This window comes from Onychostruthus taczanowskii, unplaced genomic scaffold (genome assembly GCF_017590055.1).
Source record: "Onychostruthus taczanowskii isolate IOZ18803 unplaced genomic scaffold, ASM1759005v1 scaffold28, whole genome shotgun sequence".
NCBI classification, from domain to species: Eukaryota; Metazoa; Chordata; class Aves; order Passeriformes; family Passeridae; genus Onychostruthus; species Onychostruthus taczanowskii.
This window is the reverse complement of record NW_024500128.1, coordinates 2965232-2971672: the sequence shown is the minus strand read 5'-3', so window position 1 is coordinate 2971672 and position 6441 is coordinate 2965232.

The following is a 6441-nucleotide window of genomic DNA, read 5'->3' as shown; positions in this document are numbered from 1 at the left end:
AAGGCTCAGTGGGATTTGGGCACTGGTAGCAGCAGGATAAGCAGGAATTAATAAAATGAGGAAAGACTAAGATCCAGTGCTTATAATTGCATGCAGGAGATTGTAATGTGTACTGCATTCTGCTGCCTTTCCCTGCATATTGATTGAATAGTTAATGAGTGGTTGAGCATTAGTACAGTTTCAAGCAAACAGTGCTGTAAATTATGTAGATATGTTATTGTTATTTTCTGTATTCACTAACTAACTTTTGCTTTGGAATGTCATGTGCCATTGAGTGACTTCCACACAGACTGCAGGTGCTGGACAGCCAGCCCTTCTACAGCGCTCTCCCCTGCAAAAGTCCCACAAAAGGCAGAGAGATTTTGTTCAGGCAGGACCTGCAGGACCATGGGATGTGTGAGGCTTGGTCCTGCAGACAGCTGAGCGCTCTCATTCCCTCTCTCTTCGTTAGGGGCCGGACATGTTGAACCCTGCTCCTGAACTGAAGCATGACCAAGCAGCACTGAGAATAAACTGGAATTTTATACATAAAAAATTTAATTTACATGTAATAAATGTGAATGAGCATTAATATAGAATGTATCTTATCAAAAAATATTGATTCCTTACTTTGACCAAATACATTTCTGTATTACTGTGTTACTTTTCCGTACTTGCCAAATGATGCAAGAGGTGTGGAGCTGGTTTGGTTGTACTATGACATGTTTTTGTATTTCATTTGTATTTTATTTTTCCCTCCCTCCTACCACATATTGCAGTAAGTAGCCATTCATAATTAATCAGGGGTAGCATGACCCTGTGACTAGGCTGCCAGACTGAGACAGATTTGCCAACACATGCATAAATGCTTGCAAACCTGGGTACTCAGTGAGATGTGGGTTTGTAGCTCTGCCATTGCCTTGCCCTGAGCTTTAGGTGGGTCTCAGACTCTGAAAATTCAGTGCAGGCCTCCAGTTATGCATACAGGCCTCCGAAAAATTCAGCAGGAGCAGGGTAACTCCTTTAAAAGTCCCACCTTAAGCCTTTTCTAAAAGGACTGTTAGTATTATTTGTCCAGCAGTGTATATAGCACTTTAGGTCTGTGTGTGAACAGAGATACGTATTATCCTTGCCTATCCTCAGAGCAAACCAGTAATGAAAGGACATAGAAGGGTTTCCCTTTTCCCTCGGCCTTTCTCGTGGGCATTTCGTGCTCTAACTAAATATAAATACAGCAGAGCAGAGCGTCTTGCAGAACTGGTGCTTCTGAATATGAGTTGCATGAATGCAGTAAGCAGAGTGCTGCTTGGGTGATGAGAAATACATGGGATGCCAGATGGAAAGGCAGATTTCAGAACTGTGACAAGTGCAGGGGCAAGAGTGAGCAAAGCCCCTTCAGAGAGAGAGATGCTGATATTTCTCAGACAGCCAAAGCCATCCTGCCAAGTATCTGCATATTGAACCCATGCAGTTTATGAAAAAGCTCCTCTGGAGACACTACTGAGGCCTTGAGTTCAGCTGTGTTTTCCTGTTAGTGTCCTCCTGTCTGATTAATGCCTTGAGATGGTTGAGGGAGGAAGGGATGGAGAAGGCAAACTGAAAAGCCTATTCCTTTTCTCCAGCATTATGATATTGTGTGAGTTGGTAGGAGCAGCAGTCAGGGTGCGGGAGGCTCCTTTTTTAAGGTGCATAGTAACATCTTTTTAAAAGGACTTGCTTGTGAGAGAAGAAAATTGTTCGGAGTGTTATCTCACAGAAACGGGGGGAATTACTCACCCCTGAGCATGATGACCTGAACCCTTACCAGACTTCAGCTCCACCTCCTGCCCTGCTCCCAGCTCTTTTCCAGGAAGTTTCCCTCCATGCATAGTGCTGTGCCGTTGAAAATCTCATGAGTGTCAGCTGCTGCATCTTGTGACTGTCCCACGGAAGATGTGCTGTGTGGTATGGTGGCTGGGGGCAGAGAGGAGGAGTTTCTGCTGCAACATTGCTGAGTAGGTCCTTGCCCTCTGCATGGTGGGACATGAGACTGTGACAGTAAAAATGATTGCAATAACATTGTGGACATTGTTTTGGAAAGCTGCCGTTCAGGACATATTCCCAGCCTCTTTCAGCATCTTTTCTGATCTTTGTCTGGGATCCAGGGCTGATGTCTATGGCTGTTTTACTCAGTATTAGCTTTAGCAGTGGCAGGAGGTGAGGTTGCATCTTTACCCTGTGTCCATACATCGCTTCTGTCCATCCTTACCATTCTGTTCTTCTGAGATGTTCTCACTCCCAGAAGAAGGGAAGCATAGGAAGGAGGAGAGAAGCGCCTCTTACACCCCACAGCTTGAAGCCAGGTGCATCAATGGAGCTGCAGTTCAGCACAATGTGAGTCACACTGTCCTTTCTGTGCAGGAGAATAAGGTGGTATGGGAGATGTGTTATCCCTTGAGGACCCTTGAGTGGTCCATGCCAGACAGGGGTTGTGCAGAAGACAGCAGTCATTCATGTGCCAAACCCAGTATCTTTTCACAGACAGTTATGTCTAGCCAGATAATCCAGTCTCTGAAAATCATAACCATTGCGACTCTCCAGGCTGGACATCCAGAAAATGAGACTTGTCTGGTTGCCTTGGTCACTGGGAGGTCTCTTTCCTGGCTGTTTTCAGTCTGGCCAGAGGACATGAGAAATTGGGAAAGATCCCTTCAGGGGCATTAGCTGGATGCCCCTTTCTGTAAATTGCTGAGCAGAGGCAAATGCTTTGTTTTATGTGTTTAATTCTGGCAGGATCTCCCCTCCTACCCAACAGCCTGTCTCTGCAGACAGCTGCAGCTGGGAAAGCTTTGTGTGAGAGCCAGGCAGGAGTGACTCAGGGCAGCAACTCCTAGACCCTGTAACAGGCTGGACTTGAGGTCGTCCTTGCAGGGTAACCATGGAGCTGAAGGCTCAGGAGACATCACTTCCAATGCAGATATTTAAATAGACTCCTTAAATTTGGTCCTTAGAGGGCAGACCCTGTCACTTTGGGGTTTTATTGGACTTCTGAGACTTAGTTGTGCTGTGGTGTCTGATGTCTGTGGCAGGTGGGCAGAGGAAACCTCTTCACTTAACCACATTTACTAGTTCAGTGAGCCAAATTGTCTTTTACATAATCTGTGTTTGACTTTTTTCTCATTGCTGATTTTTTTTCTTAAAGAAAAAAGCCCCTAAAGGCACATCTGCATTATTGCAAACCCCAGTTTTTACAGAGCTGCGTAGCACTGCACTGTCACTACGAGCTTGGACATTAAAGGAAAAAACCAAACCAGATTAACAAAAAGAGTCTTCATTTGTCTGCAAGAAAAAAGCCCCAAACTTCTTTGAACTAGTTATTGCTGACTATAATGAAGCTTACTGGTCTCATGTAAAATACATTGAATTTTGAAATTCCCTTTCTGTACCAACATGCTGTTGCTCATGTAGGCAAAGATCTGTGGTAACACTGCATGTAAAGGAAGCTTTCATCTTTAGAGGTGGTAGAAGTGTCAGCTCTGGATTTCAGTCAATGCAATTCTTTTGTCAAATTTTCCTTTACTAATGCAGGGAGCAGTCAGCCCTCAACACACCAAGCAGAAATCATTTTGTGCCATGCCATGCCAAGGCTGTCTTGTGTGTGGTTTCCACCATTTTTCTGGCTGGAAGACCTCTCTGTCTTTGGGACTATTAAGCTGTGAAAGGAGTATGCAAAAGAAGTTGCCCTTTTGTTCAGCACTTTCAAAGGTGTAAACCTTCCGTGGAGCACTGCCTGCCTTCTGATCCTCCTTCCTCGTCCACCACCAAGGTGTCAAATCCAGCAGTGTCATTACACCATGAGCTTCCCATTAAAGAGCTTACCAAACTGATGACTGATGGTGTCTTCTCTCTGTGAGCAAAATCAACTCAGTTGTGAATCTGAGGGGGCTAAAACACAGCTACAATGCAAGTGAAACAGGCTTGACTTTCATGGACATTGCTGGTGCATGGTAGGATAACACAGTGTTTATAGGTGTAAGGAGGAGAAAATGATGTCATCTGAGCTTTGGGCACTGCGAAGCCAGCCCTGATTGACACAGAATCATCAGGTGGTTTGGTTTGGAACAGTCTGAGGCAGTGGATTTGCTGTCAGAAGCCAGGAATTTGTGGTAGTATTTGTGTTTGAGCCAGTATTTCAGACCTCACAGGTCCTTTTCTGTTTTGCACAGAATAGGGAGACATCTGTTCTAATTAAGAGACATGTAATGATGCTGAAATGAAAATGGTGATTCTGTTCAAATAATTTTTCTCTTTTCTTTAAACGCTTCACTCTTAATTGCCACTTTGACATCTTCTCACCCTGATTTAGTTGAAAGAGTCAAGTCACTTGTTACCTTTTGTCATGAGCTTCTGTGGGTTGACATCTTCCAGCCCGTGGAAGAGGAATTGCTTTAACTTAGCACTTGCCTTGTATTTTTGACACTTCCCAGGGGATGAGCACTGAGTAGGAGCACACAAATTACATGTCCTCTGATGTGCCCAGAACCCCAAGTGCTGGCTGCCTATAAATTCATTCCTGTGGCTGGTGGAGTGCCTGCCAGGACTGCCTCCCTTGTGTTGGAGCATGATCCCGACATCACAGGCCCTACAGCCTCTTGAGTGACCTTTGCATATGGTGGAAACCACTGGGACAGTTAGGCTCTGGCTATAGATACAGCTGCCCTTGCAGAAGCAGTGCTGTTCCCGAGCACCTCTGCAACTGCTTGGAGCCTGCTGACCCCTCAGCTCTGCTGGATGGGCTTCTGCCTGTGTCAGAAGGTCAAGTGAATTTAAATGGTTTAGACATCAGCTGTCTGTTAACATGGACCATGGACAGCCATCTGCCCTGCTGTGGTGGGGAGCTGCCCTACAAGGTGGCAGCTGCAGCTGCGGGCACTGCCATGTGCACAGTTTTTTTTCCCAGCTCAAGTCTGTCCACACTCCAGCTCTCCAAAGTTATGGCATGTCACACCTTCCCCAGATCAAGAAATTGGGATACTCTAGGGCTGTGATAGGCTTTGGCTTTGTATCAAGAACAGGTCCATTAGAGCTATGCAGTGTGTGCTGCATCTGTTGGCTCCTGCCTAATGCTGTGTTCCCCACCACAGCTGTCCTCAATCAGCCAGCTGGGAAATGCTGTTACTGCCCTTGGCAGCACCATGTGCTGTTTTAAGAAGCACATCAGATTTTACGTTTTCTTCACGTTTCTTCTACTCTGTGACAAGGTTTTTGCTTCTGCCACTTGTTTGCTGAGTGATGAAATGCCATAAAAAACCACACATTTAACTTTATTTCCAATGTCTAGGTATATGCATCCATGGTTTTCACCAAGTAGTGCTGTACTTGTGATACCAAGGCAAGGCTTTTACACCTTTTTTTAGACAAACTGATACTGAAAGCCCCAAACGCCCAGCGTGCTTCTCCATGCTGAAAAGCAGCAATTACATGAGGCAGTCTGACAGCAGGTAATAACTCCCCAGCAACCTAACCTTTCTTGTACACATTTCTCGAGGTATTGCTTCCATAAGGGTGAGATGGAAGAGGCAGTGTTGGAGCCAGGGTTTTACTTACAGCTCCTAGTAGTGCTAAGGAGACCAGGAGTGGGTTGTATCAGCTGTGTTATCCCCACTGCAGGGCTCCTGAGGAGCCTGTCAAGAAGGGCTGTAACATGCCATGAGCTTTGAAGCCTTTATGGTTTTGGGTTTGTAGCAGTCCCCTAGAGGTCAGCAGAGCCTGCATTTTGAAACAGCTCTAGCTGATGGTAGCTTTGCAGGAACGATAAAAGCATGTTTGCTGCTGCCCTGTGAGACCCTGCTTGTTCTCTCTGGCAATTTCGGCTGTTGCTGAAGAAGGGATCAGGCTGGGGAAGAAAAGAATCAGCCCATGGGACAGGAAGTCCTGCTTTGGAGACAGGCTTTTCCTTTGCAGACAGACAGACAGGTTGAGAACCTGAAGCAAGGGGGAGAAGCAACTGGAAGATGGGTGCCAGCATTGTCAAAGCTGCATGGGGCAGTGGCAGCTGGTGCCTACACCTCTTGGCTCCAATGGTAGCCATTCCTTCTGGGATCACGGCTGGACTGTACGGTGTCAGAAGCAATATCCCAGCAGAGCAAGCTCTGCCCCAGCCATGCCTGTGTGTGTATGTGCACTCCAGTGCTGCAGTGGTGTGGCTGCTGGTCACACTGCTCTGCTCTCAGCGTTCACCTGTGTGCACCATGCCACGCTGGCCTCAGCCACGCTGCAGCTGCTGACCAGATGTTACCTCTGCTTGCACAGATCCTTGCAATCCCGGCCTACTTCATGCAGGCACTCTTTTTACCTGACACCCCAGCCCAGGACTGGAGGTGGAGCTGAGTTTTTCCTGGACTTTTTCAGCTTCTGGGGTTGGAACAGTAGTGTAAGGGAGCCAGTCTCTGCCACATTGAAATGACTTGAGGCCGATAAGCG